We start from the raw sequence: 12,476 nt of genomic DNA, 5'->3' as shown, positions 1-12,476 counted from the left end.
TCGATCTGATTAGTAGAAACGATCATGTGAATCGATCTGATTGGTAGAAACGATCCTGTGAATTGACCTGATTGGTAGTAACGATCCTGTCCTGTGAATCGATCTGATTGGTAGTAACGGCCCCATGAATCGATCTGATTGGTAGTAACGATCCTGTGAATCGATCTGATTGGTAGAAACGATCCTGTGAATCGACCTGATTGGTAGTAACTATCCTATGAATCGACCTGATTGGTAGTAACGATCCTGTGAATCAATCTGATTGGTAGTAACGATCCTGTGAATCGATCTGATTAGTAGAAACGACCATGTGAATCGATCTGATTGGTAGAAACGATCCTGTGAATCGACCTGATTGGTAGTAACGATCCTGTCCTGTGAATCGATCTTATTGGTAGTAACGGCCCTATGAATCGATCTGATTGGTAGCAACGATCCTGTGAATCGATCTGATTGGTAGAAACGATCCTGTGAATCGACCTGATTAGTAGTAACTATCCTATGAATCGACCTGATTGGTTGTAACGATCCTGTGAATCAATCTGATTGGTAGAAACGATCCTGTGAATCAACCTGATTGGTAGAAACGATCCTGTGAGTCGATTTGATTGGTAGTAACGGCCCTGTGAATCGATCTAATTGATAGAAACTGTTCTGTGAATCGTTCTGATTGGTAGCAACGGCCCTGTGAATCGATCTGATTGGTAGAAACTATCCTGTGAATCGATCTGATTGGTAGAAACGATCCTGTGAATCGATCTGATTGGTAGTAACGATCCTATGAATCGATCTGATTGGTAGACAAAAACTGTGAATCGATCTGATTGGTAGAAACTGTCATGTGAATCGATCTGATTGGTAGACAAAAACTGTGAATCGATCTGATTGATAGAAACGGTCATGTGAATCGATCTGATTGGTAGTAACGGTCTTGTGAATCGATCTGATTGATAGAAACGGTCATGTGAATCGATCTGATTGGTAGAAACGGTCATGTGAGCCGATTTGATTGGTAGAAACGGTCTTGTGAATCAAACTGATTGGTAGAAACGATCCTGTGAGTCGATTTGATTGGTAGTAACGGCCCTGTGAATCGATCTAATTGATAGAAACTGTTCTGTGAATCGTTCTGATTGGTAGCAACGGCCCTGTGAATCGATCTGATTGGTAGAAACTATCCTGTGAATCGATCTGATTGGTAGAAACGATCCTGTGAATCGATCTGATTGGTAGTAACGATCCTATGAATCGATCTGATTGGTAGACAAAAACTGTGAATCGATCTGATTGGTAGAAACTGTCATGTGAATCGATCTGATTGGTAGACAAAAACTGTGAATCGATCTGATTGGTAGAAACTGTCCTGTGAATCGATCTGATTGGTAGTAACGGTCTTGTGAATCGATCTGATTGATAGAAACGGTCATGTGAATCGATCTGATTGGTAGAAACGGTCATGTGAGCCGATTTGATTGGTAGAAACGGTCTTGTGAATCAAACTGATTGGTAGAAACTATCCTGTGAATCGATCTGATTGGTAGAAACGATCCTGTGAATCGATCTGATTGGTAGTAACGATCCTATGAATCGATCTGATTGGTAGAAACTGTCCTGTGAATCGATCTGATTGGTAGTAACGGTCTTGTGAATCGATCTGATTGATAGAAACGGTCATGTGAATCGATCTGATTGGTAGAAACGGTCATGTCAACCGATCTGATTGGTAGAAACGGTACTGTGGATCGATCTGATTGGGGAAACAGATACTGTGAATCGGTAAAAATTGGTAAAAAATAACACGTGTAAATCGTTCTGATTGGTAGCAACGGTCAAGCAAATTGATCTGATTGGTGAAACAGACCCTGTGAATCGATCTGATTGGTAAAAACTGTCCGGTGAATCGATCTGATTGGTTGAAACGGTCATGTGAATCGATCTGATTGGTAAAAAAGACCCTGTGAATCGATCTGATTGGTCGAAACTGTCCTGTGAATCGACCTGATTGGTTGAAACGGTCATGTGAATCGATCTGATTGGTAAAAAAGACCCTGTGAATCGATCTGATTGATAGAAACTGTCCTGTGAATCGATCTGATTGGTTGAAACGGTCCTGTGAATCGATCTGATTGGTAAAAAAGACCCTGTGAATCGATCTGATTGGTAGAAACTGTCCTGTGAATCGACCTGATTGGTAGAAACGGTCATGTTAATCGATCTTATTGGTGAAACAGACCCTGTGAATCGATCTGATTGGTAGTAACGGCTCGGGGAATCGATCTCATTGGCAGAAACGATCCTGTGAATCGATCTTATTGGTAGTAACGATCCTGTGAATCGATCTGATTGGTAGTAACGGCCATGTGAATCGATCTGATTGGTATTAACGGCCATGTGAATCGATCCGATTGGTTGTAACGGTAGAAACGGTACTGTGGATTGATCTCATTGGTGAAACAGATACTGTGAATCGATAAAAATTGGTAAAACATAGCCTGTGAATCGTTCTGATTGGTAGCAATGGTCATGCAAATTGATCTGATTGGTAGAAACGGTCATGTTAATCGATCTGATTGGTAAAAAAGACCCGGTGAATCGATTTGATTGGTAGAAACGATCCTGTGAATCGACCTGATTGGTAGTAACGATCCTGTCCTGTGAATCGATCTGATTGGTAGTAACGGCCCTATGAATCGATCTGATTGGTAGTAACGATCCTGTGAATCGACCTGATTGGTAGAAACGATCCTGTGAATCGACCTGATTGGTAGTAACTATCCTATGAATCGACCTGATTGGTTGTAACGATCCTGTGAATCAATCTGATTGGTAGAAACGATCCTGTGAATCGACCTGATTGGTAGAAACGATCCTGTGAGTCGATTTGATTGGTAGTAACGGCCCCGTGAATCGATCTGATTGGTGGTAACGGCCCTGTCAATCGACCTGAATGGTAGTGACGATCCTGTGAATCGACCTGATTGGTAGTAACGATCCTGTGAATCGATTTGATTGGTAGTAACGGCCCTGTGAATCGATCTGATTGGTAGAAACTGTCATGTGAATCGTTCTGATTGGTAGCAGCGGCCCTGTGAATCGATCTAATTGATAGAAACTGTTCTGTGAATCGTTCTGATTGGTAGCAACGGCCCTGTGAATCGATCTGATTGGTAGAAACTATCCTGTGAATCGATCTGATTGGTAGAAACGATCCTGTGAATCGATCTGATTGGTAGTAACGATCCTATGAATCGATCTGATTGGTAGACAAAAACTGTGAATCGATCTGATTGGTAGAAACTGTCCTGTGAATCGATCTGATTGGTAGTAACGGTCTTGTGAATCGATCTGATTGATAGAAACGGTCATGTGAATCGATCTGATTAGTAGAATCGGTCATGTGAGCCGATTTGATTGGTAGAAACGGTCTTGTGAATCAAACTGATTGGTAGAAACTATCCTGTGAATCGATCTGATTGGTAGAAACGATCCTGTGAATCGATCTGATTGGTAGTAACGATCCTATGAATCGATCTGATTGGTAGTCAAAAACTGTGAATCGATCTGATTGGTAGAAACTGTCCTGTGAATCGATCTGATTGGTAGTAACGGTCTTGTGAATCGATCTGATTGATAGAAACGGTCATGTGAATCGATCTGATTGGTAGAAACGGTCATGTGAACCGATCTGATTGGTAGAAACGGTACTGTGGATCGATCTGATTGGGGAAACAGATACTGTGAATCGGTAAAAATTGGTAAAAAATAACGCGTGTAAATCGTTCTGATTGGTAGCAACGGTCAAGCAAATTGATCTGATTGGTGAAACAGACCCTGTGAATCGATCTGATTGGTAGAAACTGTCCTGTGAATCGATCTGATTGGTTGAAACGGTCATGTGAATCGATCTGATTGGTAAAAAAGACCCTGTGAATCGATCTGATTGGTCGAAACTGTCCTGTGAATCGACCTGATTGGTTGAAACGGTCATGTGAATCGATCTGATTGGTAAAAAAGACCCTGTGAATCGATCTGATTGATAGAAACTGTCCTGTGAATCGATCTGATTGGTTGAAACGGTCCTGTGAATCGATCTGATTGGTAAAAAAGACCCTGTGAATCGATCTGATTGGTAGAAACTGTCCTGTGAATCGACCTGATTGGTAGAAACGGTCATGTTAATCGATCTTATTGGTGAAACAGACCCTGTGAATCGATCTGATTGGTAGTAACGGCTCGGGGAATCGATCTCATTGGCAGAAACGATCCTGTGAATCGATCTTATTGGTAGTAACGATCCTGTGAATCGATCTGATTGGTAGTAACGGCCATGTGAATCGATCTGATTGGTATTAACGGCCATGTGAATCGATCCGATTGGTTGTAACGGTAGAAACGGTACTGTGGATTGATCTCATTGGTGAAACAGATACTGTGAATCGATAAAAATTGGTAAAACATAGCCTGTGAATCGTTCTGATTGGTAGCAATGGTCATGCAAATTGATCTGATTGGTAGAAACGGTCATGTTAATCGATCTGATTGGTAAAAAAGACCCGGTGAATCGATTTGATTGGTAGAAACGATCCTGTGAATCGACCTGATTGGTAGTAACGATCCTGTCCTGTGAATCGATCTGATTGGTAGTAACGGCCCTATGAATCGATCTGATTGGTAGTAACGATCCTGTGAATCGACCTGATTGGTAGAAACGATCCTGTGAATCGACCTGATTGGTAGTAACTATCCTATGAATCGACCTGATTGGTTGTAACGATCCTGTGAATCAATCTGATTGGTAGAAACGATCCTGTGAATCGACCTGATTGGTAGAAACGATCCTGTGAGTCGATTTGATTGGTAGTAACGGCCCCGTGAATCGATCTGATTGGTGGTAACGGCCCTGTCAATCGACCTGAATGGTAGTGACGATCCTGTGAATCGACCTGATTGGTAGTAACGATCCTGTGAATCGATTTGATTGGTAGTAACGGCCCTGTGAATCGATCTGATTGGTAGAAACTGTCATGTGAATCGTTCTGATTGGTAGCAGCGGCCCTGTGAATCGATCTAATTGATAGAAACTGTTCTGTGAATCGTTCTGATTGGTAGCAACGGCCCTGTGAATCGATCTGATTGGTAGAAACTATCCTGTGAATCGATCTGATTGGTAGAAACGATCCTGTGAATCGATCTGATTGGTAGTAACGATCCTATGAATCGATCTGATTGGTAGACAAAAACTGTGAATCGATCTGATTGGTAGAAACTGTCCTGTGAATCGATCTGATTGGTAGTAACGGTCTTGTGAATCGATCTGATTGATAGAAACGGTCATGTGAATCGATCTGATTAGTAGAATCGGTCATGTGAGCCGATTTGATTGGTAGAAACGGTCTTGTGAATCAAACTGATTGGTAGAAACTATCCTGTGAATCGATCTGATTGGTAGAAACGATCCTGTGAATCGATCTGATTGGTAGTAACGATCCTATGAATCGATCTGATTGGTAGTCAAAAACTGTGAATCGATCTGATTGGTAGAAACTGTCCTGTGAATCGATCTGATTGGTAGTAACGGTCTTGTGAATCGATCTGATTGATAGAAACGGTCATGTGAATCGATCTGATTGGTAGAAACGGTCATGTGAACCGATCTGATTGGTAGAAACGGTACTGTGGATCGATCTGATTGGGGAAACAGATACTGTGAATCGGTAAAAATTGGTAAAAAATAACGCGTGTAAATCGTTCTGATTGGTAGCAACGGTCAAGCAAATTGATCTGATTGGTGAAACAGACCCTGTGAATCGATCTGATTGGTAGAAACTGTCCTGTGAATCGATCTGATTGGTTGAAACGGTCATGTGAATCGATCTGATTGGTAAAAAAGACCCTGTGAATCGATCTGATTGGTCGAAACTGTCCTGTGAATCGACCTGATTGGTTGAAACGGTCATGTGAATCGATCTGATTGGTAAAAAAGACCCTGTGAATCGATCTGATTGATAGAAACTGTCCTGTGAATCGATCTGATTGGTTGAAACGGTCATGTGAATCGATCTGATTGGTAAAAAAGACCCTGTGAATCGATCTGATTGGTAGAAACTGTCCTGTGAATCGACCTGATTGGTAGAAACGGTCATGTTAATCGATCTTATTGGTGAAACAGACCCTGTGAATCGATCTGATTGGTAGTAACGGCTCGGGGAATCGATCTCATTGGCAGAAACGATCCTGTGAATCGATCTTATTGGTAGTAACGATCCTGTGAATCGATCTGATTGGTAGTAACGGCCATGTGAATCGATCTGATTGGTATTAACGGCCATGTGAATCGATCCGATTGGTTGTAACGGTAGAAACGGTACTGTGGATCGATCTGATTGGTGAAACAGATACGGTGAATCGATAAAAATTGGTAAAAAATAGCCTGTGAATCGTTCTGATTGGTAGCAACGGTCATGCAAATTGATCTGATTGGTAGAAACGGTCATGTTAATCGATCTGATTGGTAAAAAAGACCCAGTGAATCGATTTGATTGGTAAAAAAAAACTGTGAATCGATCTCATTGGTAGAAACGGTCATGTGAATCGATCTGATTGGTAGTAACGGTCACGTGAATCGATCTGATTGGTGAAACAGCCCCTGTGAATCGATCTGATTTGTAGTAATTGTTCTGTTAATAGATCTGATTGGTGAAACAGACCCTGTGAATCGATCTGATAGGTAGAAACGGTCATGTGAATCAATCTGATTGGTGGAAACGATCATGTGAATCGATCTGATTGATGAAATAGACCCTGTGAATCGTTCTGATTGGTAGCAACGACCCTGTGAATCGATCTGATTGGTAGAAACAGTCATGTGAATCGATCTGATTGGTAGTAACGGTAATGTGAATCGATCTGATTGGTGAAACAGACCCTGTGAATTGATCTGATTTGTAGTAATTGTTCTGTTAATCGATCTGATTGGTGAAACATACTCTGTGAATCGTTGTGATTGGTAGCAACGGCCCTGTGAATCGTTCTGATTGGTGAAACAGACCTTGTGAATCGATCTGATTGGTACAAACGGTCATGTGAATCGATCTGATTGGTGAAATAGACCCTGTGAATCGATCTGATTGTTAGAAACGACCCTGTGAATCGATCTGATTGTTAGAAACGACCCTGTGAATTGATCTGATTGATAAACTGTCCTGTGAATCGATCTGATTGGTCGTGACGGTGCTGTGAATCGTACGAGTATGAGTGTGTCATGGACTAGTTGAATCATAATTCTCTGATTTTAAGTTTCAGTTCATTAATTACTCTAACCAGAACTTGATAATTTGAACATTACATGTTACAATTGCTGCATATTTATAATTGTCTCAGGCCTGTCACACTTTAGACGTTGATGCGAAGCTACCCAACAATAATACCTAACAGCCAGACCAATAAGAGAGCAGCTTGTTTGTCAAGAGTTTTTTCGATGTATGAAATTCTGCCTTGTATATATGCTTGGACTCGTAAATGTTGTAAATGTTACAGAGCCAAAGGCCATGTGTATGTGTTAAGACCCAATAACCCAAATATATACACACTACTTTGCCCCAGTACTATCCCAGAAGGGATTGGTACGAGAGGGCGCCATCCGATCTGAATGGAACATTTCAAAGTCATTCATCCGTAACCCATCGTCAAAGCAACAACGTTCCTTTTATGAACATATTAAATAATTTCTTTACAGAATAATCTTCAACAGAACTTAGAAACATCTCGTAGGAAAATGGAGGCTCTAAAATTATGTCTATTGCAAAACAATTCTACGCGAGATTTTATTGCGTTCAAAATTTTTCCATTTCAAACTGTGCATGCACACACACACTGTGGTTTCTCGAAATGCATAGTACCGGATTCGGCTGATACCCCGCCCATCCTAAACGCCGCGCATGGGCGATGTTTCAAATAGTGGGCGATGTTTTGGTCCACACATTGCCTGACTGAACCAACAAACATTTTTACAGACCCCAATTTTCCCGTCCGACATCTTTTATCGAGCGCGCTATTTCAAATATGACGCTAAAATAATTCACTGTGAAGCCGAAAAGCATTAAAAACTTCAATAAAACCAATGCTGTATAGGAATTGTTGTTGCGTATTATTACACTCGAATAAAGTCTACGCTTGAAAAGAATGATACTTACGAAGTTTAAAATATTCAAGCCTTCCTGGTTCGAGCCTCTTGGTTGTTATCAGTAATGTTTAATCTTTGTCTGTATCGCATTCCAGACAAAATGTCGGTAAACAAGAAATGGGCGAACTAAAATGTCTCCTGCGTTTCACATGCGACATGATTATTAAAAAACACACAGAGTTAAGCGGTTATGTACGTTCTATAAAGCTAACCTTGTACACATAATCTTGTACTGACGTGTTTTTTCTCCAAAAAAGACGTTCTCTTTCAGTTAACCCCCAGTTAGCTCTTCGCGTTCATGGTATTTGCGAGAGTTGAAAGATTTTTTGAACACATGACAAGTAACTATATTGATTTACGTACGTTACGTCATGTACGTTCTATAAAGCTATAACCTTGTACACATAATCTTGTACTGACGTGTTTTTTCTCCAAAAAAGACGTTCTCTTTCAAATAACCCCCAGTTAGCTCTTCGCGTTCATGGTATTTGTGAGAGTTGAAAGATTTTTTGAACACATGACAAGTAACTATATTGATTTGCGTCAAGCTGGGTGGCCCGAATTTAAATATCTTTGCGTGAACTCAAACGCGTGGTTATTAGAGTTCAGTCGAAATGTACGTGAATATTGCGATCGAAGTGCGCTGTCTAAGTTTATTATATTATAGTAAAATTTAACTTGACGCATGGTATGGTTTATATTACATGTTCACTTCATTTCGAATAAAAAAATCACCATTGGAACATTGGTGAATCACAAGTATTTAAAATATTTTCTCGACTTTCCGTAGATACCCGACTACTATCATTTTTAATGATTTAAATGCGCCAATGTTTATGTTTGCGTAATTATTACGAATGCAACGCATTATCAAGTCGGTAATATTGAAATATTCACAGACCCAATACCCCGGGTCAGTGCCCTAACAATAGTAAAAATTAACTTGAGTTTGCGTAATTATCATGAAAGCAATACATTTAATACAAAGTTGAAATATTCAGAGCTGGTACAATATTGTAAACAAATTTTGCGTAATTAGAAAAACAGTGCACTAAGTAAACGACGTTGATATATTCAAAACCAGTACAGAGTTGCATACAAGTTGCGTAATTACAGTACCGTAGATATAATAACAAGCAGCCTATCGGCTGAGATAGCTCCGCTGTTAGAAATGCACATTTCAATTAAAGAACTGAAGACATCATCAGAAAATGAACAATATGTATAGTATCAAAGCAATCGGACTTGCAGTTTTTAACAAGAAGTCGAAAATATCACTTTTTACCAAAAATGACAAAAATATTCACCAAAATTAGAGAATTGAAGATATCATCACGAAATAAACAAATCTGAGAAAGGTCTACATGTAGTATCTATATATGTAATATCAAAGCAAATGAACTTTTGGTTTTTAACAAGAAGTCGAAAATATCACTTTTTACCAAATATGACAAAAATATTCACCAAAATTATAGAATCCAAGATATCATTACGAAATGAACAAATCTGAGAAAGGTCTACATGTAGTATCTAAATATGTAATATCAAAGCAATTGAACTATTGGTTTTTAACAAGAAGTCGAAAATATCACTTTTTACCAAAAATTACAAAAATATTCACGAAAATTAGAGAATTGAAGACATCATCACAAAATGAACAAATCTGAGAGAGATCCACATGTAGTACCTATATATGTAATATCAAAGCAATCGGACTTGCGGTTTTTAACAAGAAGTCGAAAATATCACTTTTTACCAAAAATGATAAAAATATTCACCAAAATTAGAGAATTAAAGATATCATTACAAAATGAACAAATCTGAGAGAGGTCCACATGTAGTACCTATATATGTAATATCAAAGCAATCGGACTTGTGGTTTTTAACAAGAAGTCGAAAATATCACTTTTTACCAAAAATGATAAAAATATTCACCAAAATTAGAGAATTAAAGATATCATTACAAAATGAACAAATCTGAGAGAGGTCCACATGTAGTACCTATATATGTAATATCAAAGCAATCGGACTTGTGGTTTTTAACAAGAAGTCGAAAATATCACTTTTTACCAAAAATTACAAAAATATTCACCAAAATTAGAGAATTGAAGATATCATCACAAAATGAACAAATCTGAGAGAGGTCCACATGTAGTACCTATATATGTAGTATCAAAGCAATTGGACTTGCGGTTTTTAACAAGAAGTGGAAAATATCACTTTTTACCAAAAATGATAAAAATATTCACCAAAATTAGAGAATTAAAGATATCATTACAAAATGAACAAATCTGAGAGAGGTCCACATGTAGTACCTATATATGTAATATCAAAGCAATTGCACTTGCGGTTTTTAACAAGAAGTCGAAAATATCACTTTTTACCAAAAATGACAAAAATATTCACCAAAATTAGAGAATTGAAGATATCAACATGAAATGAACAAACCTAAGAGAGGTCTACCCAAGGTACATATACACCAAGTATCAAAGCATTCAGGCTTGTAGTTTTCAAGAAGAAATCGAAAAAGTAAAACATTGACACGGACGACATACGACGACGACGGACAATCACTCATATGATAAGCTCTGCTCGACAAAGTCGACAGCGGAGCTAAAAATTTTACTAGATCGACGCGCGGACCGCAAAAGAAAAAGGTTGCTAAGGTAAAGCACCAGTTCAGCACGTGACTTGGGGTCAAACTTCGGTCAACACACACTTGATCACCGCGCAGCAAGTTTCGCAAAGAAGTACTTCAAGTTCATTTGCGTCCCAAAATTATGTCGCTAATCACTCAGTTGTCGCAACGTGTGTTGTGTCATGTCCATGATGCACCCCGTTTCGACTTTGACTTGCTTTTCCTTCTTAGTGCATGTTCTTGTTCACGTAAAATGCGACCTCTCACCAATGTATTAAAACACTTTGAATTTATACTTTGCATGATTATATTTGGTCAACGCGAAACATTATTTTTTCTAGACCATTTCTATCAACGCAGGGTTATTTTTTTAGACAAGATGGGCCTCGTAATATCTGCCAAAAGATCGCCCCGGGCGATCTTTTGGTCCACATTTTTCTTAAAAAAAATCGAATCCTCCATAAGATCGCCCAGGGCGGGGTATCAGCCGAATCCGGTAATTAGGTAACTTGTCACTCACAAAAGTCACTGAAAACATTTTGAGCAATAGTACTATAGTGAAATATAAACGTGCTTCTGCATTATTAGGATCAGGGTAAAGACAAAACCTGTGGTTACTTTCAACAGTTTACTGAACAATAGAATCAATCAATTTAGAACTATCGTGTATGCTATTGGCACAATTTTACTGAAAAAACAAGTTTTTCATTGGTCATGAATATTAATTTATGCAAATGAGATGATTATTTCAACCAATTGCTGTCCAGTGGGATGATATCATTAGCATAAACTATAAAGGTTTTATTTAGTACATGGTCATGCATATCATGTAATGGTGAATGCATACTATATTCTTCAAATGTCTTCATTTCTATTGGCCGGTTATAGGAACCAGCTTCCAATATTTAAATATAGTCAATAACTCCCTTTCACTTTCAAAATTCCAAACATTGACTCTTAGCCAAGCTCCAACTTCTGAAGTGCTAATGTGGCACATGACCTGGACTAGCTTCACTACAGACTGACTTATTTGCTCTCAACCAATCAGAACATGTCTTTCCAAATACACTGAATTATCCCATGTGTACATTATATAAGACGTATCCTAATTCAGCAAATGATATTTGAATGCAAGACTCCCATGTGAAATGTGCAAGAAAACTATACAAATAATGTATGATATGTTTAGCTGTGAGTTTATTTTCACAAATACAGGGTCTGCCTATATGTATTGTCAGCAGTGACAATTATAATCACATAATAAAAGCATAACTGATTTAAAATGCTCAGTATTATTAGTGACACTGCTTGATTCAATCACTATATCAAGGCTTTAACTTCAGAGGAATCCAAGGCAATTGCCTCAATGCCCAAGGAGTTTGCTTTGGTGCCCTTCAAAAATATAGATTTTCTCCTATACTATGAGGTTATCACAAGAATACGGCAATGGGTATTATTGGCAATCAAATCAATTGATTTGTAGTGGAGGTTGATGTACTTGATGTGCTCGATTGCATATTTTGTAGTATTCTCATTATAAACTTATACATCTTCTTACTGTTGAAATGTCAATGAAAATTGTTTTGCCTTATGCAAATGTTTGCGTACAGTGATTCTTTCCATCACATGCTATAATGAATTGGCAGCAGATATAAA

This window comes from Saccoglossus kowalevskii, chromosome 5, assembly GCF_978046115.1.
Source record: "Saccoglossus kowalevskii chromosome 5, keSacKowa6.1, whole genome shotgun sequence".
Taxonomy (NCBI): domain Eukaryota; kingdom Metazoa; phylum Hemichordata; class Enteropneusta; family Harrimaniidae; genus Saccoglossus; species Saccoglossus kowalevskii.
The sequence above is the reverse complement of the archived record's forward strand: the minus strand, read 5'-3'. Positions refer to the sequence as shown.